Source organism: Leiobunum rupestre, chromosome 4 (genome assembly GCF_980474605.1).
Source record: "Leiobunum rupestre chromosome 4, qqLeiRupe1.1.hap1, whole genome shotgun sequence".
NCBI lineage: Eukaryota > Metazoa > Arthropoda > Arachnida > Opiliones > Sclerosomatidae > Leiobunum > Leiobunum rupestre.
Window position 1 is genome coordinate 67,011,767 of NC_143387.1, and position 25,752 is coordinate 67,037,518.

Below are 25,752 nucleotides of genomic sequence, written 5' to 3' on the forward strand. Positions count from 1 at the left end.
CGGTCATGTGGTTTGCATTGAGGGTTAATTAATATTTAAGCGCGACTTCATCGCACATTATTTTATATTTATTTCGACATGGTTTCTCCGGGTAATGCAGGTGGACTTCCTTCCTGGTACAAGTTGAGTTCTGTCGAGTTCTGCCAAAAGCAGGGTTCTCCATCTTTGGGGCTCTGTCTCTAGGTTTTGTTCCAAGGATTGTAGGCGGAGTTGAAACAAAAGTAATTAGTGACCTCCCTTCTCACGTGGGTCATTGGTGCACCTAAGACTCGTGTCCTATGATGGTACTGATGACGTCGTCTGATCTACGAAAGGTCGCTCGGGGTTGCGGGGGGGGGGGGGTGCCAGGCAGTCTTGAGGTTACCTTCTTTTTGTCTCCAAGAGGAAATGTCCAGGCGCCCTCGCGACCCTATGGCGGCAACCTTGGAAAACGTGCGCTTTTCTTGGGATCTTGCTACCTGATAGTTAATATGAAGCTTGTGGACTTGAAATGACTTCATGGGATCGCTGTGAGCTGAGGGGATTTTACTGGTCTAGTTCGGAAAGTTTTTGGGAAAAACCTGGGTGTGGACGGCTTGAAATGTATTGCACTTCGGTCTTGTGATCGAGAGGAAACACTTTCATTAGCGAGGGATTAATATTAACGTTGCCAAAGGCAGGGATTTAGTTTACAATTTATATTGAGAGAATGGTTTAATTAATTATCTTAATTTTATATTTTATCGTGGGGTTTGATCGAGTTCTATAAGGCTTATAAACAATAATTAATTTGTATGTATGGTTCAAAAGTTATTTAAGTTTTTAGTTTATCATTAAATTTATATTTAACACTGGGATTAGTTTCATTAAATAGAGCTCGGAATTCTAAGATATTTGATGTAGGGGGCTTTAAGAATACTTAACAAAAACTGTAAATTTAGAGGGTCAATTCGGAAAATTTTCCGCATTTTATTTTTCCAGAAAATTAACAACACTAGCTCTGACACTTTATAGCTCCCAAAAATAGGCAGCAAAACGATATTGTTAATTAAATTATAAATATATAAATATAAAATATATAAAGTTATATATATATTTGTATATAAAGTTTTCATATTCCCTGGCATAAAGCGAGACGTCCATTTTATAAGATAAAAAGTTAATAATTAAAATCGGCAGCAAAAATTTATTGTTAATTAAATTAATTAGAAATATATAAATATAAAATATATAAAACTATACGTATATATATAAATAAAGTTTTTATATTATCTGGCATAGGTCCCTATTTGGCATAGCTTTTTCATTTTCTGGCATAGTTTTCTATTTGGCATATGTTTTCGTTTTCTGGCATAGTTTTCTATTTGGCATAGGTTTTCGTTTTAATTATAAATATATAAATAAAAAATATATAAAGCTAGCTATATATATATATATATATATATGCCAGATAATATAAAAACTGTATTTATATATATACGTATATATATAAATATAAGTATAGCTTTATATATTTTATATTATATATATATAGCTAGGTTTATATATTTTATATTATATATATATATATATATCTATATATAATATAAAATATATAAACCTAGCTATATATATATATATATATATGTATATATAATATAAAATATATAAAGCTATACTTATATTTATATATATACGTATATATATAAATACAGTTTTTATATTATCTGGCATAGGTCTCTATTTGGCATAGCTTTTTCATTTTCTGGCACTTAATGAAATCGTTAAATCCCGATTTTATTACAACTGTACCACGGCCAACTTTGATTTCGCGCTGCCGCGCTATAGCGGCCATAACAAAATTTTCAAATCCCATGTAAATAAGCGAAAGAAAATTGTCCCGCTAGGGCGCTACGTCTCCTCACAAAATATGTAAATTTTATTACAGGCAAAGGCGGGGGATTCGAATTAAATCCGGAAAAAACGTTTTCTCTCGTAATAACATAATTTTTTCGGAAAAAACACGTTGGCATAAATGAAATGGAACTAACATGTTTTAGAATTATGTTCGGGTAAAATTGCCAGATAAACTAAACTAATTAAAGGAAATGTGTTTTTTAGTCAAAGAGGGGAGAATTTCAATATAAAGAGACGCGTAATTGATACAAGGCGCCATTTTTGAAAATCGGGCTTAGAAACGTCTCGGTTAATTTTTGATTTATTGTTATTAATAATAAAACGTATATAAATATGAAACCATACAGTCTTGTCCCTCAAATACAAAAAATATGACAGATTTGTCTTTTCACGAGTTCCCAAGCTATGAAAATCTTCGGTTATTATGGTTCAAAATCTTTAAATGAAAAGATTTTCAAATGAGTGAAAATGGTAAAGATGTAGTCTACATTTCAAGGACGACGATTATATTTCAGGTTTGTCTCTTTATTTAAAAAAATATTTATCAGTCATGTTGAAAGTGCTAGTGCAAGTTCTTCAGGAAAAAATATTTCTGAGGTGGCTGAAGATGAAATCGAAAAAGAAATTGTAGAAATATAAAAACTCAATAAAAGTCACCATAAATAACTTGCAATCAAAAATTTGGCGTCAAAACCTAAAATTACAGGTTAATTAAAGGTTACCAAATTTCAAGGAAAAATGGTTTCCTCAAGCTCCCATCAAAGATGACCCTGAAGAGATACGTTGGAAAAATTAATGGTGAAACGGGAGTTACAAAAGCCATCTCCTTGGTGTGATACAAGACCTTCTAAATTGTCCGACAATCAAATTCCTGAAGACTATAAAAATATTTTAGATGCCCTTTTGATCACTCCTGAAACTCAATGTTCTACCTTAAAATTAGCCTGTGAAGCATACTTAGCTGGGTATGTTTTGAGGGAATTACAAAGAAGGAATTTTGTGGCTGCTGCGTTGTAAACATTTCCCAGCCATGTCACAGCTCTCCACTATTGGATTTGATTAAAAACCAAGATAGAGGAAATCTTAAATATCCAAGTCGTCCATTCATATTAATTGTATCAAGAATAGTCACCTTTGTGCAACATTTGCGGGTCTCAAGGTGTTTACGATGAACTTGAGAAATGCATTTTGCCAAAGCACGAACTCTGTCCACTATTTTATAGTTGTGATCCAGAACCTGCCAAATTAATTGCAGGAATAGTCTGTCAGAAAATAGTCCCTCCGGTTATGGATAACATAACGCGCACAATTTCTGCTAAGCATGAAAAAGTAAAAGAGCTTGTATATAATCCAATATCTAGAAAAGAATACAAACTTCAGTAACATTTACTTTGTTATTCAAAGATTCACTTTACAACTATACTAAAAATATATCTATTTAATATCAAGAATAATTATCAACAACATTATTTTAAAGATGTAGGTAAATAATTACCTAATTTAAAATATTTGAATTATTGGTTTTATAAAAAATACTATTCATAATTACGCATTACCGTGATAAGGTGTTGACCACATCTGCCGGAGCAGAGCCGGAGATACACATTTTTTATTTTTATTGTCGTAGAATATAAATAGAGTATTAAAAATATTTCAAAGCTAAATTATAATTTAAATATAACTATAATATTAATTTACTCTTTCGTTAATAAAATAAAAATATAAAACCTGGGAAAAAACGACTTTTTCTTTGAAGAATAACAGCTGATCGCACTGGAAGGCGGCAATTAAAAGAGAAAATATGTGAGGAGTTCTAGCGCTCCTTCTCCCTGGCGGGAAAAATCTTATTTTGCAAAAACCATAGACATAATAAAGAAATAGACCCAAGATTCTACGTGGGTTAAATACGGGAGCGATAACGAGCAGACAACCGGTATTTGTTCCGTATTCCTGTGGTACCACGTTTAAGCGACGCCTGTCGGTTAGGCGAGAAAATACAAAATCATCACGTGACACGTCACACATGTTCGTGTTTGTAATCTTTTAGGTACTCTGACGTGATTCGCTAATATTTTGGCTGTGAGAATTTAAAATAAGGTAAATTTTTATTATAATTTTTAAATAAGTCAATTAATTCTTTCAAAACCCAAATAAAAAGCAGCAGATGATCTTATAATTAAAAACAAAATATTATATTTGCGAAATGATATTTTGTCAAAGGCTTAAGTAACTATCCGGTTTGTTGTGGAACTTGTGGTTATGGCTTGTTATAGGAATATTCTGAGATTCTAAATTGTAAACAAAAGTAAATGGAATTTCGATGAAAAGGATGATTCTACTAAAGGTATGTAGCTATTGTCCTTGAAAAAAAATTAGCTTTGACAATTTAAGTCTGATGGCTTGACCCTTCATTTCTAGATTTTTGTCCTTCGCTAATTTGTGGAGTCTGAGCTTGCAATATAAATTAATAATTTTCTGAATGATGATGTTCGATCCTGCCTATAGTTATAAAAAGATTTTTAAATAAGAATGAATATTCATTGAAATAATATGATAGTTTATTCCTACTTATAAAGCGCCACTAAACTTAAGTGGCGCTTTGGACTAGGCGCCCACTGGCTCTCTGTTTCGTATCCGTCCTGCCTTCCACAAGTAATTGTCTCCGTTACGAAGCAAAGGCTCGTGGAAGCCATGACAGAGACGTTACGAGGAGTAGTGAGCGCTTGGCCTAGGCCATGTAGTACCTAACGCTTAGGAATATTTATCCGGTTTAAAATCAGACGCAAAAACTTTAGGGGTGAATTTGATAAACGGGTAGCACTTTTATGTTAGCTAACATGTTTCATAATTCGTTTTGGTGATTTTTTTTATTAAAAAGTTATAGAAAAAATGTTTTCTACTAAAAATCTTGTTTTTATTTGGTAAAAAAAGGTTAATTTTAGTGTTTTTACGCATTGCAATAACAAGTAAAACAATACCGGAAAAGGTTTCATTCCATAAGTAGGATTAAATTATCATATTATTTCGATGAATATTCATTCTTATTTAAAATCTTTTTATAACGAAACCTACAATACTTTCTCAATGGATAATTGCTGTAAATCGCGACACATTCAAATCATGATTTAATTTGTAATTATCACTTTTTAAAACGGGATATACAAATTGTAAATGGCAAAAGGTGGGTCACACCAAAAGCCATTCCAACTCTGGTTTGGTTTCCATAAAATTAAAACAAGTAAAAATAGTCAAAATAATTTTTTTATTTAATTTACATCCAGTTGAAAGTGAAATAGAAAAAACCGGTGATGCTAACTTCCCACCGTTAAATTTTGACCAAGGATCATTTCGTGTAGGTTTAATTATGTTATTATAATTTGAGTAAGATCTCCTTGGTTTTTAGCCAATTTTGTTTAGTTGTTATGAAGAGATATTCCTCTCTGTATAAAAGAAATGTAGTCTAAGAACTAGAACTTGCTGTATTACGAAATATTGTTGGCATGGACATCTTACCAGATCACCATGAACATGTTTGATCCTGAAGTTGGAATCGAACATCATCATTAAGAAAGTTATTAATTTATATTGCAAGCTCAGACTCCACAAATTAGAGAAGGACAAAAATCTAGAAATGAAGGGTCAAGCCATCAGACTTAAATTATTAAAGCTAATTTTATTTCAAGGACAATAGCTACATACCTTTAGTAGAATCATTCTTAATCCAAGGTAGAATCATCCTTTTCATCAAAATTCCATTTACTTTTGTTTACAATTTAGAATCTCAGAATATTCCCATAACAAGCCATAACCACAAGTTCCACAACAAACCGGATAGTTACTTAAGCCTTTGACAAAATATCATTTCGCAAATATAATTTTTTGTTTTTAATTATAAGATCATCTGCTGCTTTTTATTTGGGTTTTGAAAGAATTAATTGACATATTTAAAAATTATAATAAAAATTTACCTTATTTTAAATTCTCACAGCCAAAATATTCGCGAATCACGTCAGAGTACCTAAAAGATTACAAACACGAACATGTGTGACGTATCACGTGATGATTTTGTATTTTCTCGCCTAATCGACAGGCGTCGCTTAAACGTGGTACCACAGGAATACGGAACAAATACCGGTTGTCTGCTAGTTATCGCTCCCGTATATTTTTGGCAAATCAAACTCCGCGTAAGGTGTCTATTTCTTTATTATGTCTATGGCAAAAACACGGCGATTGTTATGGCCGCTATAGCGCGAAATCAAAGTTGGCCGTGACTGTACGAACTAAATTAACAATCGAATCGAATTTTTATTATACTCGGCGGCCGCGGAGTATATTTAGAGCTCATCTTTTTCCCCCATTTCCACCTCTGCTGCGCGTATATTGGAAATTTACCGGTTTGGTCGTGGAAGACGTCAACTCAGCTTGAGTGACTTTTAGGACTTTTTTGGGTCACGCTCTAACCTCAATCACTTGTCGTATTTTAATTCTGTAAACGGATTTAAAATCACTGTGTTTCACTTCATAGGCCCGTCTTTTCACAATTCATAATTTAATCAATAACGCCGAGAAAATATAAGTTTTTGAAGCCAGGAAATAACGGTTTCAAGGAATCCATTTTCCCTCTTAAGTTTCAGATTGGCGCGCATGCGCAACGGGAACGGGTGGAAGTCGGAAAAAAGCTGCCAACTTGCCGACACGGCTTCGTTTTGATGGCGGTTTTAATGCCGCGTGCCCGCCCCGGCTGCCGGCGTGAAATGTTAATTTTCATATTCAAACATGTTTAAACATAATGATTTAAAACGAACAAATCTTCGATGATAAAAGGTAAATAAGATAGTTGGCTTTCAGGCTATTTTGAACAATAGCCCCGCCACCTAGTTTCCACTTTTTAGTTACACCATACCAACGTACGTATTAAGGGGAATCTAATGGTGCAAAAATTATAAGCCGCAAATAATTAATTTTAAAGATATTATAATTTAAAGATGTGCGAACCCACGGCCAACTTTGATCACGCGCTGTTCGCGCTACTACGGCCAACACATTCGTCGAAATTCCGCGAGCAAGGATATTCCCCCTATAAACTGTACTATAATGTGTAGGAGTTCAGCGCCACGCTCGGTGGTTATATTGTCTTCAATGTAAAAACTAAACTAAAAATAATAATCCGCTAGGGGCGCTGACGTCATACACATCTTTTGCTCATAGGTTAACACAGAAAAGTCAACGAATGAGATGGCCGCTGTAGCGCGAGAGATGCGCGAGAAATCAAAGTTGGCCGTGGCAAGGGCTAGGAATATTTTTGTGAACAATCAATCATCACGATTCAGTAAAATTCCTTAAAAACCTTACATGGCTTGACCCTTCATTTCTAGATTTTTGTCCTTCGCTAATTTGTGGAGTCTGAGCTTGCAATATAAATTAATAACTTTCTTAATGATGATGTTCGATTCCAACTTCAGCATCAAACATGTTCGTGGTGCCCGAAACAAAGCTTTTGTTTAAAATGACGGTGGGCTACTATATAGGTAGGAAGAAACATTTCCCAAACCGTATTCAACGATTCTTTAAATTCCTAGATTTTAATGCGTTTTGGATAACGTGGGGCTGATGACGAAAAAGAAAAATGTGGACATGCAAAACATTTTCGCGGTATTGTCATTTAAAAAGTTATAACGTTAGGTACTATAATTTATTCTACATCATTTTAAATATTTATAAATTATATTAATCTTATATTTAATGAAATATTTAAAAATTATATTAATCTTATATTTAATGAAATATTTATAAATTATATTAATCTTATATTTAATTAAATATTAATAAATTATATTAATCTTATATTTAATTAAATATTTATAAATTATATTAATCTTATATTTAATTAAATATTTATAAATTATATTAATATTATATTTAATTAAATATCTGAGTATTTTACTTTATTTGATCGTGTTCAGGAATTGAACTGGGGTCACATCGTTACAATGCAGATAGTTTACCGCCGAGCCATTGACTTCCTTTAGGAATATAAAAAGTAAAGAAACCATTATGATAAGGCGGGTTTTTTACCTTTTAATAACGCTTAGAAAAAGGATAATTATTCAAAACTCCCGCGGAAACTATAAAAGTAATAATATAGCGCCACCGTGTGGAGAACTATCAATCAAACCGGGTAAAAAATATAATATCTTCAATTTTTCGAACTTTAGTCAAATCTTGACGGGACTAAAAAACATCAAATAAACGTATATAAAGCCGTTGCCGTCAAAACGGAAGATTAGTCTTTCTTAGTTCTTGGCGGTCAGACGAACTACTACAGGACGGGGTCCTGGTGTCGGTCAAAAGTTATGAGGTAACTTTGCGGTTTTAATTAGTATGTTCGGTCTTCGGTCAAGGAAAGAGTTAAATTGTGTTTCGCATTTGGAACGTGAGCGAATGGACTTAAGTGTATGAAAGTGTTAAAGTAATTGTGTACTAACTCAAGTCAGCTGTAAGATAAAATTGATTGTTTTTTTGAATTGGAATAACCTAATTATACCCTTGAAATTATCAACTCAACCTGTGAGGCTAATTAAGTAGATTGGAAGATATTAGTAGCGAACAGCTCTCAGCTGTTAATTAATACAAGAGTTTATAGTAAGGTAGTTTGAATTTAGTTAAAATTACTCAGTATAATTTATGATATTTACTTAAGTGTAAGTGTGTTTTGGTTTATTTTTCAATCACGATGAACCAAGACAAATCTAGTCTTGGACACTTGAGTACCAGTTCTGCACAATTACGTAGGAGGGATATATATTGTTGGGTTATTGATGAAAGTTAAATCTAGAACGTTACATAGACTGTTCTGAATAAAAATAAACATTTATAATTTTGCATAATTCTGGTTGCCATTTTATTGTCTAATCACTCGCCTACAATATTAAAGTTCTGGCAATCCCGAATCAACTAAATTTTCGATATAACGGCGACGGGAAATTATTCTCGCAAATTTATCGCGCGGCCTTAGGGAATATTCTTTCAACAAAATTTCGATAAACTATAGTTTAATTAAAATCGGCCCGATTCCGTTAAAATTATAAACCAAAAAGGGAAACGGTCGTTATAATACCCTCTGTAGCTATTTCTTTCATTAAAATTTGCTTTGTATTATATTCAACTGACAAACTTATACTGTAAAAAAGGGTGTAATTCAATTGTGCATTGTTATAGTACGTCTAACTCACTGTTGTAACCACTTAATTTATAATATTCTGAATAAATTAAACTCGATTTCTTCGTGTCAATTATTTAAATTAAAATTAAAATTTTATACCGGGCAGGGTTTGGACCGAGAATACGTTTTTCGTAAATAACTCTGAATTGCGGAGATATCTTTGGGGTCGTGTCGAGAAATTAATACCACTAGGGACCATTCTTCCGAGGAGAGTTTTGGTTTTCACCTTAACTTTTGTTTTCCATATACATTTTATTTTTAAGATATATAATACAATGGGTTGGTCTCTGTCTATAAAATAGTTTCTCACATGTATATTTTACGTTTCGTGAGCGTTCTAATAATTTTAAATTTAGAATTTTCCATTTCTCATTTTGTTGCTTTGTTAATTTAATAACGTTTTCAGTGTAAAGTTGGTTTTTTGTTCTACGATATTGGAATTTCTAAAAGGCAATAATACTTGTAATATTTATTATAATTATAATAAAAAGTATTCTACTGGTTCGGATAGAACCGGGTCTACGTTTTTAGGCGGATGCTTTGAATATTCCGAAATATCGTTGAGTGCCGAGTCCAGTAGTTAATACGCCCAAGGACAAATTATTTCGAGGAGAGGTATATTTTGGCAAGCTTGCCAACTTGTTAAAATTCACAATATATTTATTTAAAAAATCGAACGTTTCGGAGGAACTGTTCCTCCTTCTTCAGGGATTTTTACAAGTCTGACAGTACGATGGTAAAACTCTGGGACGAAAAAATATTTATGCGTACATATAGTGTAGGCTACTGTTCTTTAGCCGCGAGCGTTTTTTCCTCGAAGGCGAGTCGACCCCGTCGAAGTGTTATATGAGCAACGGGCTCGATATCTTCGTTCGCGCTCGAGGCTACTATTGTCGGAATGGGTGGATTCTGCGAGAGGAGGAATTGGTTTGTTGTGTGAAAGAAACATCTACAGATGGTATTTGTATTTTTCTCGCTTACGAAATACTTGTCGCATCTTTAACGCTCATTTTATTTCAACACTCGTAGACTTCCAGTTGACGTTGTGACACATACCGCATGAAAAAGACCAATGCCGTCCAATTTCCAATATCATATAATGACTCGCACACCCAGGAAATCATTGACTGCGTTAGAAATCGTAGATATCCAAATATCCACACCAAATATATTTACTAGAAGCAAAAACCTTACCATCAACAAAGCACAGAGTGCCACTTGACTAACCGCCAGCTCTTAAAGCAATAAACGGTAAATTATCGCCTTTGAATTAACACAACTATATATAGGTCGTTAATAATACCCGTAAATAAATAACAAAAAACTAACAAAGTGGACCACCCACAGGGTCTACCCTTTAACCCTCTTATCTCGGCTGACGTCCAATGGCAGGGTTTCCACCAGTTGTACACGGTATTCGTCTTAGTATCAATTTGCGATCGCATCGGGCGGGATTTGAACCCGAGACTTCCTGATTGACAGGCGGACGTTCTACCACAGAACCACCGACACTTGTTACGCCTTGTTGAAAATTAGACCTTCAGCTTTATCGGAAGCGTATTTAATAGAGTACGAAATTTTGGTTTAATTGAAATAGAATTGAAATTGAAATTATTGCATCGAAGAAATTCTAATTTAGCGTTTCTCTATTGATTAAAAACAAATGCGCCACCCAGGTTTCGAACCCAGACCATTCGGCTTGGCAGTCGAGCGCTCTACCACAGAACCACCGATAGCTGCTTCGGTTCACTCAAATTAAGACAGCCATCGTAAGCATAATAGGTAATAAAGTCTTTTTTATTAATGAATTTATGAAGGCCTAATCTGGTTTTCTACGAATGAAATTTTAAAGGTTAAATCTTGTTTTAGCGCAGTCAGCCGAGATAAGAGGGTCCACTTTGTTAGTTTTTTGTTATTTATTTACGGGTATTATTAACGACCTATATATAGTTGTGTTAATTCAAAGGCGATAATTTACCGTTTATTGCTTTAAGAGCTGGCGGTTAGTCAAGTGGCACTTTGTGCTTTGTTGATGGTAAGGTTTTTGCTTCTAGTAAATATATTTGGTGTGGATATTTGGATATCTACGATTTCTAACGCAGTCAATGATTTCCTGGGTGTGCGAGTCATTATATGATATTGGAAATTGGACGGCATTGGTCTTTTTCATGCGGTATGTGTCACAACGTCAACTGGAAGTCTACGAGTGTTGAAATAAAATGAGCGTTAAAGATGCGACAAGTATTTCGTAAGCGAGAAAAATACAAATACCATCTGTAGATGTTTCTTTCACACAACAAACCAATTCCTCCTCTCGCAGAATCCACCCATTCCGACAATAGTAGCCTCGAGCGCGAACGAAGATATCGAGCCCGTTGCTCATATAACACTTCGACGGGGTCGACTCGCCTTCGAGGAAAAAACGCTCGCGGCTAAAGAACAGTAGCCTACACTATATGTATGCATAAATATTTTTTCGTCCCAAAGTTTTACCATCGTACTGTCAGACTTGTAAAAATCCCTGAAGAAGGAGGAACAGTTCCTCCGAAACGTTCGATTTTTTAAATAAATATATTGTGAATTTTAACAAGTTGGCAAGCTTGCCAAAATATACCTCTCCTCGAAATAATTTGTCCTTGGGCGTATTAACTACTGGACTCGGCACTCAACGATATTTCGGAATATTCAAAGCATCCGCCTAAAAACGTAGACCCGGTTCTATCCGAACCAGTAGAATATTTTTTATTATAATTATAATAAATATTACAAGTATTATTGCCTTTTAGAAATTCCAATATCGTAGAACAAAAAACCAACTTTACACTGAAAACGTTATTAAATTAACAAAGCAACAAAATGAGAAATGGAAAATTCTAAATTTAAAATTATTAGAACGCTCACGAAACGTAAAATATACATGTGAGAAACTATTTTATAGACAGAGACCAACCCATTGTATTATATATCTTAAAAATAAAATGTATATGGAAAACAAAAGTTAAGGTGAAAACCAAAACTCTCCTCGGAAGAATGGTCCCTAGTGGTATTAATTTCTCGACACGACCCCCAAAGATATCTCCGCAATTCAGAGTTATTTACGAAAAACGTATTCTCGGTCCAAACCCTGCCCGGTATAAAATTTTAATTTTAATTTAAATAATTGACACTAAAACAATGCACAATTGAATTTAACCCTTTTTACAGTACATGTTTATCAGTTGAACATAATACTAAGCAAATTTTAATGAAAGAAACATCTACAGATGGTATTTGTATTTTTCTCGCTTACAAAATACTTGTCGCATCTTTAACGCTCATTTTATTTCAACACTCGTAGACTTCCAGTTGACGTTGTGACACATACCGCATGAAAAAGACCAATGCCGTCCAATTTCCAATATCATATAATGACTCGCACACCCAGGAAATCATTGACTGCGTTAGAAATCGTAGATATCCAAATATCCACACCAAATATATTTACTAGAAGCAAAAACCTTACCATCAACAAAGCACAGAGTGCCACTTGACTAACCGCCAGCTCTTAAAGCAATAAACGGTAAATTATCGCCTTTGAATTAACACAACTATATATAGGTCGTTAATAATACCCGTAAATAAATAACAAAAAACTAACAAAGTGGACCACCCACAGGGTCTACCCTTTAACCCTCTAATCTCGGCTGACTGCGCTAAAACAAGATTTAACCTTTAAAATTTCATTCGTAAAAAACCAGATTAGGCCTTCATAAATTCATTAATAAAAAAAGACTTTATTACCTATTATGCTTACGATGCCTGTCTTAATTTGAGTGAACCAAAGCAGCTATCGGTGGTTCTGTGGTAGAGCGCTCGACTGCCAAGCCGAATGGTCTGGGTTCGAAACCTGGGTGGCGCATTTGCTTTTAATCAATAGAGAAACGCTAAATTAGAATTTCTTCGATGCAATAATTTCAATTTCAATTCTATTTCAATTAAACCAAAATTTCGTACTCTATTAAATACGCTTCCGATAAAGCTGAAGGTCTAATTTTCAATAAAGCGTAACAAGTGTCGGTGGTTCTGTGGTAGAACGTCCGCCTGTTAAGCAGGAGGTCTCGGGTTCAAATCCCGCCCGATGCGATCGCAAATTGATACTAAGACGAATACCGTGTACAATTGGTGGAAACCCTGCCATTGGACGTTGAGAGGTAGCAATACACTCAGCACTCGGTCCGTCACAAAGTCATTAAGAAGAAGTTGGAGAGAAAACGCCCATACAAACACAACAGACTGAACATGCACAACCATCAGAACACAAACACAACAAATTCAACGCTCACAACCTACGCATAAACATTACAAAAACAGTAATACACCAAACCGCCACGACGGTGAGCGAAAACACTCCATCCAAACCATACCACAAATGCATCCGTTAACGCTCACCGTCACACGGTGGTTTTGCCAACCCTTTGAGAAACTGCGTACGCAGTGATTACACTTTGCACCGAAAATGCGAACGCGTTCGCAGTCCTGACAGACAGACAGACCCACAGACAGACACGGTCGTTGTATAACCCCTCCTAGGGGACTTTGTCCCCTCGGAGAGGTAATAATTTTTGTAATATATCATCTTATAAAACTTTTTTGTAAAAATAAATATTTTTTATTATCTTATAAATCAGACTCGTTATTTGTCATTGCTCGCGTCATTTTTTTAGATTACGTAATTAATAGTTCATTGGGTCCATTCATTCGCCCACGTTGGAAAAATATTATAAACGTATTTTAGAATTTTAAAAATATTAAGTGTCAATTTACCAATGTAAAAATTACTTTATACGGTCACCTTTAAAAATAACAATGTATTCAAAATAAAAACGTTTATTCACATTTTCTTTACAGCGGTTTTAATATTATGAATTTGATTAGTTTTACAATATTCTTGAAAATAAATCAGAGCAGCCATTTCCTTTTCAGTCGGCATTTTTAATTCGGCTGGCAGGTTAGATGTAGTTGGTTCGGTTGATACCATTGTGGCACCGCGCTTTTTACAGGCCCCAATAAGTTCGTTAAGATAATCGATAATTTTATCATCTGACATTTCCTCGTCTTCCATGTAATGGAGAGATTCACTCGCATCACAATCACACGCCAGATCCGAATCTTCTTTCATTGTATTACACGATAAATGAGTCATTAAATGTTGTTTGAAACCTCTCACGGACCGGTATATTTCCGAGCATATCCAGCATTTCTTTGGTACCCTAAGCGGAGACATCTTCCTCTTTCCCATAGAGGCTGGCTTATGAAAACCGCAACGCATCTACGTAATCTTTACGGTTCATGGTGTAGATTACGTCATCTTTAGTGAGTCATTTTTAAATAACGTCATTTTTATAGATTACGTCATTTTGGGGGGTTTAGACCCAGAAATATTATTCCGTAGCTCAAAGAGAACCGGGATGGCTAGTCACGAGGATCTCAACACCGTAACCGGTCGGCTAGAAACGTTCAAGCAATGGGACAACGTACACGTGAAAAAAGAGGACTTGGCCCACGCCGGACTTTTCGCCGTAGACTCGGACGGCATAGTCGAATGCTACCTCTGCCACGGACAGTTAGGCAGTTGGGAAACCGGCGACGTACCCCAAGCGGAACACGACAAATTTTATCCCAACTGTCCGTCACCCGCCGCTTTGGAGGGGCAAGATATCCCACCATCCGAAAAATACATCTCCGGCGGACCCACAACCACCCCCGAGGGACACGGCGACGATATCGTAACTCTTACCGTCAAACGCCTCGAGGTAGAACATTTAAGGAAAATGCTCGTAAAAACGCTAATTTCAGATGGTTCGTTTCAACCCTTTGAGTGAACTTCGGTATATACCCTACGAAGATCGACGTAATTACCATGATATAAATAAAATACATTTCCAAAGACGTATTTTCAATGTAAATCGTATTATACAGCCTGTACTTGAAAAATATTTTAATAAAAACTTATAATTTGTATACACTCTGCTCTTTTTTTCCAAAACATTTTTACCGATGACCACCCGCTATTTTACGCTACCCTTTTACAACCCTTAGGGGGGGCCATATATAAGATGGAAAATAATGGGCGGAAAAGTGTTTGTCGGCGAAAACCCTTTGAACTATTTATTACCAACTCGAAAGACAGGTGCCTTAGGGCTACATTCACTATGACGGATAGGTTTTGACGGGCCTATTTAACGGTTTATAGCTGTTTGTATAACATCGTGTCAGTCCACACCACCTGCGGAATAGGGTGATAAATCATCTAACCTATTGACCTAAAATGGGGGTTACCACCTAGGTTTTATGAGGGGTTATAACATCGTAAATCATCTTACCTATTGACCTCGTAAATCAGCTAACCTTTTGACCTACCGAAAATGTACGCAAAATGGGGGAAAGGGAGGAATGCTTACCCCCATAGGGGCCTGTTTCACCCGCCCGCGGGACCCCTTATCGGTAGACACACTCCCTTATCTCTCACGTTTTGATTAAAAATAATTAAAGTAAAATCAGCAATGTTGGGAGCGAGATTCGAATGAGCAACATCGTATATTCTCCGTAACCAGATTAGGAATCTTCACCCACTATTTCAGTGTTATTCGAGTATTGTAAGTATATAGGCGTTTAACTTCGGCTTTCATATACAAATTTCAATCTTTCGTAGGAAAGGGTACTAAATTCTTTTTCGTGCAAAGTTCTCTCTACGTCGAAATAAACGTACTTTTTCCTCGTTCATTATGGCTCCTCGAAGTGTACAAAAAGTGTATTATACACGAAAAAAAACTAAAAGGGGATTTCATTTAAAAAACTCAAAAACCAATAAATCTACTTCCGACTGTGAAAATTCTTTCGAGACTTTGAATACTACCGCAAATTCTACTTGTTCCGATTTTTCCCTCAACCTCTGGTTCTGCCGAGACTTTGAATTCTGCCGCCAAGGCTAGTTACGAAAGATTGGATTCTTTCGCTACAGCTGATTGTTCCGACAACCTAAGTCATTCGGAAACTTTGAATTCTTCGGTCAAATCGAATATTTTGCTGCCTGTAAATTTGGATAGTACCATCGATTCTACATCTTCCGTCGGCTTGGGTTTGGATATAATGGAACCTAATTCGCGGCATTATAATAATTCGTAAGTTCCTTTTCAGTTACTAATTTAATATTTAGAAATTTTATTATTTACCGGTATATATTTAAATTTTTAGCGCGCGAGGAAGATCTGATTTATATACTTCAGATATACCTGAAATTGTTCCCGAAAATTGTACTGAATCTAGAGATCGGACGACGTACGTAAATCTGTAAAACCACCTACCAATTTGATTCATTTTATCAATTCATTAGGTAAACGACAGTTATATTTTTTCAGAAAGTGTACGGATTTTACGCGAGGTAACGGAAGTGAAACGGAAACCTTCAACCGAAGTGAAATAAATTATGTCGCCTACTCCCAAGGAACGAAATCGGATCACACGCTGTAAGCAAAACTATAGTTTTTACACTATATATGGAAAAAGCGATGATTATTTGATGCGTATGTAACATAATCACTCATTAGGATTTAGGGAAGTTAGGGATTTTAAAACGCGTAAAATCAGAAGGAAATAGAGGAAGTGGCCCTTTTGAAGTTTTGACCTTTCGCTAACTAGCGAAGTTGTCCCTTGACTTCAAAATGTCCGAAAAAGCTAGTCACTACAGGGGGTGGGAAGGGGGGCTAAAATCCCCAGGGCTTGAAAGAAAAAGGCCCATGCGGGATATGTAGTTATGGGGCATTCTTACATATACTTGGTGCATTTGTATAAATTTTTTTGAGGCATTCTTATATATACTTGGTGCATTTGTATAAATTTTTTTGAGGCATTCTTACATATACTTGGTGCATTTGTATAAATTTTTTTGGGTCATTCTTACATATACTTGGTGCATTTGTATAAATTTTTAATGATAACTTTAACTTCAGAATCGCTCCAGCATTTCCAGACAGACCAGACTTGAATGACTATAACTTGACAAAAGAATATTTAAATCTGGGGTTCTAGTCCCTTCAATGGAAAAATTGGATGGTCGAAGAATTGTAGCCATTGGCCATCTCCTATCGGAAGTTAGTAGCTTAGAGAAACATCGATATACGTGCATTAGACGCGGATTTTTCCAATTTGATAGGGAAGTTCAATGTGGTCTTCAAAGCCATTTGTTTTTTCGTTGCCACGAATGTGGTGTTGGGAAAAAGGTTTCAACGAACCCAGAAAATGAAACTAAATCCATAAATTATACCGCAGTCTGGGCTTTTACATCTGTTGGCGCTGGACACGCTCAGCAAGATGAAGTTTTGTCGGTGTTAAATGTTCCGTCGATGACTTTACCGACATATATCAAACTGGAAGGTGCAGTCGGGAAAGATTGGGCGGACCTACTGCACGAAGAAATTCTCGCGGCGGGTGCTGAAGAAAGGAGACTCGCCATTCAAGCTGGACACATCGATAAAGATGGAGTCGCGTGGATTAAAGTTATTGTTGACGGAGGGTGGTGTCAACGCAGCTACGGCCATCGCTATCTAGCAAATTCCGGAGTAGCCGCGATTATCGGTGCCAAAACTGGAAAACTCCTGTTCATTGGAATATGGAACAAATATTGCTCTATATGGCATATGGAGCAAAAGAAAAATATCGAGGTATCACATGAATGTTTCAGGAATCGGAACGGATCATCGAGTGCGATGGAAGCCGACATACTCGTTGAAGGTTTCAGCAAACGTATCGCCCTTCACGGTCTCAAGTACCTACAATTAGTAGGGGACGGCGATTCCAGCACTTTTTTAAAAATTAGAGAGAAAGTCGAATATGGCCACACGGTGAAAAAAATTGAATGTGCAAATCATGCCGTTCGGCGATACGGAGTAACTCTACACGCCATAAATAAAGAGAGTGCTCAAATGGCGAAACATCTTAGTAAAGCTCGAGTAAAACGTCTCTCAATTTGCGCGAGAGCCGCAATACGATTCAACTCTATCAATGGTAAAACTGAAAAAGAGCTAATTGAAGACTTGAGAAACGGCCCATTCCACGTATACGGGGATCATTCCAAATGTTAAGATTATTTTTGTAACCCCACCAAAGACGGGAAAAAACCACCCCGAACCAGGTGGCCACTCTTCCGCCATCTTTAATGCCCAAAATTAAAGTAGCTGTGGATAATTTAGTAAAGAAAGCTGGTAAACTGTTAACAGTGCCCCCGCCAGCAGTAGGCACAAGTAGGCACGTGCCTATGCTCAAAAATTTTAGGCCTATTTAAGGGCCCTCTAAAAGTTTAAAAAAATTGCCTCTGGGGCCTCCAAATGTGATTTTTAAATTTTATTTATTTTTAAAAATTGGTCATCTAGCCCCCTAAAAAAAGAACTCCCATTCAATTCCAATTTCGAAGAGTCCTAAATGGCCCTAACAAAACGTTCCCTTTTGAACCACCTATAGAGTGTTGTCGTCTGATACGATTTTGAAACTTTGTAACGTTACAGCTGTAGTGTTCATAGTGGCCGCCATGACAGTTACCGTTTTTTATCAATAGGCAACATACAATGGTGACGTCGACGGGGTTTCAGACGACAACACTCTATACTCGAAATCAATATTACTTGAGTACACAAACAAAGGCAGCGAACTCTGTGGTTTCTGCTTTTGGTAGTGTACTCTGTTAACATTGATATAGAGTATATGACAAAAGACTGGCCCGGGACGGGGAAGTCCGTCGTGCAAGGAAAGCAGCAAAAAAAACCACCTGTTCGCCTCAGTGATAACTTAGCTCCAACCAACACAATAAACTAAGCTTAGTTTCTAGGAATTCTACAAAAGGGGGCATAAAGTGAGAAACTGGATTTCTTTAATACGACTTAAACCGTTGAAACGCTTAAACGAAGGGAAATCCCAGCGGAGCTGAAGTCGAAGCGTAAAGCATCGTACCAGTCACTACTTTGAATAGAGAGCGTCCTGGGGATTAGGGTTTTTTCTTTTTTACTCCTTGTCCCTTTTGCGAAATCACGTGATATCAGTGACCACTGATCGTAGAGAAAGGACCTAGACCATCGGTGGTCGGACTTGACCCAGATAACGCGCGTTTCTTCATTTCGTTCTCTGCTCCTGAACCAACAGGTAGTTCTCAATTTCGATTATCTCCCAGTCAAAATTTTTCTAAGTCTCTTCCGAGACTAACTTTGCCAATACAGCCTTTTTAAAGGCTATTTAGCTGTTTTAAGCTAATTTTTAAACAGCCTTTTTCAAGGCTAATTAGCTATTCTAGCTAAATTATTCAAAAAGCCTTTTTCAAGGCTAATTAGCTATTCTAGAAAAAATATTCAAACCGCTTTTTTCAGGGCTTTGATATAGCTGGTATTATTAAAAAGTCTGTTTGAAGACTACATAGCTTTAACTAAGCTTTATTTTCTTAAACCTTTTTAAGGTTATTTCGCTATTAGTATAGTAGCATTTTCAAATATGAGTACCAGAAAATTTTTATCTGGGTCCCAAAAAATAGAGAAAAATGGAAAAGGGAAGATAGTTTCGTTAGTAATCAGAAAGGTGCAATGGCACTTTTTTGACATCGTCGGCGCAAAGCCGTAACTATAGTTCTGAGAAAAACCTAGTCAAAGAATTGGGAAAGGGTTTAGAATCCTAGGAGACTGATAACAGTCACTGTTTTAGTAATACTGCTGAAGTTCTTCCAAACGTCAGTACTGATATGGAAATGGAACTGACTCATGAAGGAGAAATTGCAGAAGTAATTGCCAACCCCAACTCTAACCATGCACAAAATACATCAAACAACGTGTCCAATTCAAAATAAATGGGCTTACACGCGTTGAATAACTTGGATATTAGTCTAGATAAAGATTGCCTTCCAGTTCAGCCTAAACTAAATCCTTTTCCTAAAATATTAATTGGCGGTAAAAATCGAGGTTTCAATTCTTCTTGGTATGACAAATATCAAATGATTGAATATTCAGTTACAAAGGATGCAGTGTATTGTTTTTGTTGCCGTCATTTTTAGGCAGTAGAAACACTGCATTTCTAAAGGGATTTTCGGATTGGAAAAACATGGGGACACAATTCGAAGAACACTTCACTTCCAACAAATCTTCTCACCAACTAGCCTACAAAATGTACTTAGACTACATGGAATCCAAATCCCGTGGATCAATAGTTTGCCAGGTTAACGACCACCATAGACTAGACGTTATTAGAAACAGAGAGGTCCTATCTACACACGTGGAAGTGATTATTTTATGCAGCGTTGCCAACCTGTACGATAATTATCGTTTTGTACGATAATTTCACCTTCCGTACGATGTACGATATCACAACGTACGATATCGGCAAATGTACGATAATTCAGTAGGATGTGCGATATTACAACGTACGATATTGCAAATTGTACGATAATTCAGTAGGATGTACAATATTACAACGTACGATATTGACAATTGTGAGAATAATTCAGTAGGAATGAGTTTTTGTTATGTACGTTGTTGAAAAATACCAGTTTTGACGCTAAATTACAGTACGCTCTCAAAAAAATAGTACCATTTATAATATTATGCAAAATGGTATTTGTACCATAATCATAGTACGTATATGGCAACGCTGCCAGTAGCGGCTCTTAGGGTTTTCCACAGGTGGGCTCCGTGGGCTAAGTATTTTGTGTCACTTACAACTTTAGTGACCCCTTATAAATTTTCTAGGAAGCCAGAAGAGTAAGGTCGTTTTATTGTTGCGGCTCTCGTTGCGTTTACTGGACCCCCTACTGACCTTGTATCCGTGCCCTAAATGGGTAAGAGTGTGCAAGAACTGGTGGCTTTACCGGGAGTCTGGGTCCGGCCTTTGTAACCCATAAGGGCGGTGGCGCATTGGGAGATGTTAGCTCTGATCAAATGGTCCTATCTTCACCTCCGACTTTGGTCAGGTTTGGGCTGGATACTGAGCTTCGGCTCATGCTAACGGAGAGGGTCCGTGCAAACTGGCCGCCTCGGCGGATTGGGTAGCCTGCTGTGGGGCGGCATGCCTCCATATGCGGGCACGGTGGTCCTGTTTCCCGGCCTTTTGGAGTAAAACTGGGATCTTCGGTGCCAGCTGTGCCGGGTTACTTGGTCTGCTGTGTGCTCGTCGTTCCCCTTTAGGAGCTCTCTCCAAAGGGTTTGACTCTTTACCTACGTAGGTAGGGTGTCGGCTGGAGTTGCTACAGCATCCACTCTTACTCCCACTGCTGTGAGCGAAGTGGGGATTGGTCCACCCATTGCTGCACCTTCTGCTGGGTTGAGTGGCTTGCGTCAAAGGTGCGACCATCAGTAGTAGGGTACTGCTACCCATGCTGGATTTGTCACCTGTTCGGGCTAGGTGGACGCTGGCGTAGGGCACTATGATGATAGGCCTCCGGTGGTATGGTCTCTGTTATTAGGTACACCGGGCTATAAATTCTGACACACTGACCTTGTATCCGACTTAGAGGGGACACGTGCATTACCGGGGTATTTCCCTAAACCCCCTTTCTTTTCTTTCTATTGTCCATTCAACTATCTCTCAATTTCTGCTCCCTTCCTCCCGAATCTATCTGTTTATGGTTTACTATCTTCTTGAATAAACGAATTGATTTTCAAAAAAAAAAATTCCAGAAAAACGTTTTTTGGCAATAAAACAAATTTCTAGAGATAAAGAAAATTCATAAATTGAAATATGTGGCCTTTTAATTATAAATATGTGGCCCCACTCAGAAATGCAGGGGGGCTAAGGCCCACTTCAGCCCACCCTTAGCGCCGCTACTGAACGCTGCAGGTGATTCTCTATTCCTCTGTCTAAAGAGAGAGAAGAACCACTCCCTTTTTTAATTTCGCCCCCCTTTTCTACTCGCTAGTCAGACCTCTAGATATTTTTGAAGCGTACGATAAATAGAACTGAAATACGATAATTTTCAGGTGTTGGTACGATAATTCTATTCAATCAGGTTGGCAACGCTGATTTTATGTGCCCAACAAGATTTAGCAATTCAGGGGAACACTTACACATCCGCCGACAATATTGGGAATAGGGGAAACTTTATTGCAATATTAGATATTTAAAAAAAAATGTAATGATTTAAAAGCAAGATTAGTGAGAAAAATTATTGTTCAAGAGGTCAACTATAGTTTGGGCGCTTGCCCAACGTGTTTAGCTCCGGGGGTCCGAATTAAAACGTAATAATTAGATTACTTTGAAATTTAAAATTGTCAAAATTATTTTAAGCACTAAACAAGAGGCTGTTTTACACATCAATATTAATTTAATAAGTTAAAACACAACAATAAAACAGTTCAGCTTGAAATAGCGCGAAACTAGACAATGGCCACTGTAGTCTTCCCCCTTAACAATGGGGGAGACAAGCCTAAATAAGTAGTTGATGAATTTGGGTAAAGAGGTAATCGTAGGGTGGAATTCTTCGATTAAAAGTAGAGTTGGTAATATTTATTTGTAAATAATATACTTAATAATAAAAAATTTTTAATTTAATAATAATAACATTTTTATTAATTTAATAATAATAACATTTTTATTAATTTAATAATAATAACATTTTTATTAATTTAATAATAATAAAATTTGTATTAATTTAATAATAATAAAAATTTTATTGATTTAATAATAATAAAATTTTTAAATAATTATATACAATTTGGCTAGTTAAAGAACAACAAAAATTACAAAGGAGTTTTTTATGGGGGCCTCTTAATCACGCAGTGCCTACTCGCGAAAAAATCCTGGCGGGGCTACTGACTGTTAACCGATGAAAAAAGCAACGCGGCCGAAACATTTATGTGTGTTGTGTCAAAGTTCATCGGGCACAAACAGTTTTGTCGCTCCAAGCGTGGCTCTTTCAATACTAGAATTGGTGGCGCGGGACTTAGCTCTCAGCTCGGCGCTAAATGGTAAGAAAATGGCTGGCGCAAACTCCTGAAAAAAAGTCCGAGCATCACTTTAAAGAAATACGCGTCAAAATTAGGTCGTAGTAGAGTCAATGCCAGGAGGCTTTTAGCCCTTCCGGAAGCGAAGAAGGAGAGAAAACAAAGACAAAACCTATCAGACCCCAAGGAAGCTATTGATTACGGTCCAAATTGTCAGCAACCTGATTTGGACGAGGACGCGTATTCAAAAGCTAAACTCGAGTTCTTATCGTCTATCACCCTCGATACCCAAAAAATTGAAGATTTAGAAGAGAAAACGAAAGGACAGAGTGAGAGCGACTTGTGGTTTGAGGAGCGTCGAGAACGACTGACCGCGTCCAATTTCGGTAGGGTATGTAAAATGCGTGATACGACGTCATGTATCACGCTTGTGAAACAACTACTCTATGGTGCCACGGTATCTTCGTCCGGAATAAATTATGGCAAACTAACAAGGAGACATCCCGATTTTGTTGATCAAACTTGACCAAAATTGGGAAACAATAGATCGAAATTAGCAAAACTTACCAATTTGGTAAAAAAAATGTATAAACACACTAATTTCGACAAACTATCTCAAAATTGATTAAATTAATGTTTTTTTTTTTCAAAATTAAAAATATTAATAAAATGGAAAAATGAATTGATCAAAAGCAGTAATTTTGATCAAAAGATATCAAAATTTATAGGAATTGATGGAAATTTATTACTTGAGTAAAATTTGATTATTATATAAATAAATCGCTTTTGTTTAAAAAACCCTTATTGATATTGGTTCAGTTGATCTAACTTGATCAAAAATTATTGATTTTGGTCAAGTTCTTCAAAAATGAAGTAAATTAGATTAATTTTGAGAAATTTCTAGTGAATGTTAGATTTGCCTAATAAAATGGATTTATCAATAATTATAAATTTTTGGAAAAGTAATACATTTAAAAATGTATTATAGATGGGAACTTTTAAATCTTGAAAGGTTAGTTTAGGTGTTGAAATATCAATCGAAGTTAAGATATTTACAACTTTTAATACTATACACTTATCCTGAATCGTTTATACATACTTGTTAACAGTAGAAATTTTTATACAATAAGTAATTAGCTAACTTACGAACATCTTAGAAACAGGTTAAATTTTACGTAGTCATGTAGTCATAAAGTAAGGGAAATATTAAACTTATAGTGTTGTAATTTATAATGTTCTACAACAGAAATGATACAGATTTGCACAGAGTATGCTAACTGAAAGACAAAACTAAAAGTGAGTGTGGTAATCATAATAAAAGCAAGAGAAGCATAAAATCGCTCTGCAATGAGCACATTTAAAAAACGGTTATTAGAACCATTAGATTGACTACATATTATCGATTCGCTAGCTGAGAACGAAAAACAAACTTCTTTAACTGAATAGAAAAGTGGTCTATCGTCCGAGAGACCAGATGAAAACTAGCAATATTTAATCATGGTCTCAAATATTTGTGCCGAAAACTGGTTATGTAGTAGAGAATGTAGACGTATAATGTTGTTCCTGGAAGTAATTTCATCGGCAGGATTTTCGTTAGAAAACTCCAGAGTAGCTGTTGAGTAAATTTCTTTCGCAAATCTTTTCTCATAAATTGACTCTTTTTTGTGTCCTGGCCATGAATCCAAAATAAGAAGAAAATCTTCATTAATTGCCTTCAAAAGAAGATTATCAAGGAAATACTCGACGTGCGAAGTTTTTAGTTTCCCTGAAATGCTGCATGTGAGCAAAACATTTTGAGCTAAGAAAAGACCTCCTGCACTCAGGGCCGTGCAGAGGTATCCTGAGGCTCGGGGCAAACTTACTCGCGGGGGCCCCTTCGATTTGCACCCCCCCCCCTTGAGCCCTAAAAACTTATCTCAAGTTATCTTGATTTGCACCCCCCCCTTGAGCTTCTTCGATGGGCCCTACAGCTACGGGACCCCCTCGTGGGCCCTTTTCACCCGGGCCCCGGGGATTTTGCCCCCCCCCCCTTCTCCCCCCTCTGCACGGCCCTGCCTGCACTACAGGACCTAGCCTTCCAGATCTTTCTTGGAGACATAAATACACGTCACCAATAATTTTTCCAGCCATGCTTATGACATATTGCACGGTATACGAGTGAGTCACCAGATTAGTAGGAAACCTATCAAATCCAAGGGTTATTTTCTCTCTCTTATGAGACAAAGATCTAGCGGGTGCTATTTCATAAAAAAACTGAGCCTGATCAGTATTAACAATAAGTGAAGGACTGTATTTTGGTGTTAATTCTATAATCATCATTTGAAATTCTTTAGCTGATTTGGAAATAGCATCAATGTCCAGAATTTGTCTTTTGTTCACAAGTTTGGTGATTTTTCTGCTTGATATACCGTGTCTTCTCTTGAAGTTTAGTAACCAGTGCGCGCTTGCTTTGAAGCAAAATTTTGGATCCCTGAAGGTACTAAAAGCTTGAACCGCCCACTTTTGAAGATGAACGTCACGCAAGCATTTAAATTCATTTCTTGCTTCTTGAAAGCTTTCTGGTACTACCTTATCGATAAGTGAGAATTTTTCAAATCTAGTTCCTCCAGATAAAATTTGCTCTTCCCATCTTTTCTTGTAGTTTTTGTGTTTAAACTCTTTACAGCCATTTAATTGTAGAGTTTTTAAACTCCAATTTGGATGTGCGGC

General features: G+C 36.4%; 1 long non-coding RNA gene across 2 annotated transcripts; it reads right to left on the reverse strand.

The window, feature by feature from the left end:
- Positions 1 to 2,419: 2,419 nt before the first annotated feature.
- LOC149948813 (uncharacterized) lies at positions 2,420 to 3,527 on the reverse strand. 2 transcript variants are annotated; one of them, XR_016480554.1, is made up of 5 exons: positions 3,432 to 3,527; positions 3,008 to 3,112; positions 2,808 to 2,921; positions 2,598 to 2,753; positions 2,420 to 2,476 (listed from the first exon to the last, which is right to left on the reverse strand). It is a non-coding gene; the product is annotated as an uncharacterized LOC149948813 (long non-coding RNA). The 2 variants fall into 2 exon arrangements; XR_016480553.1 differs by having other exon boundaries at positions 2,455 to 2,753.
- Between the last annotated feature and the right edge of the window lie 22,225 nt (positions 3,528 to 25,752).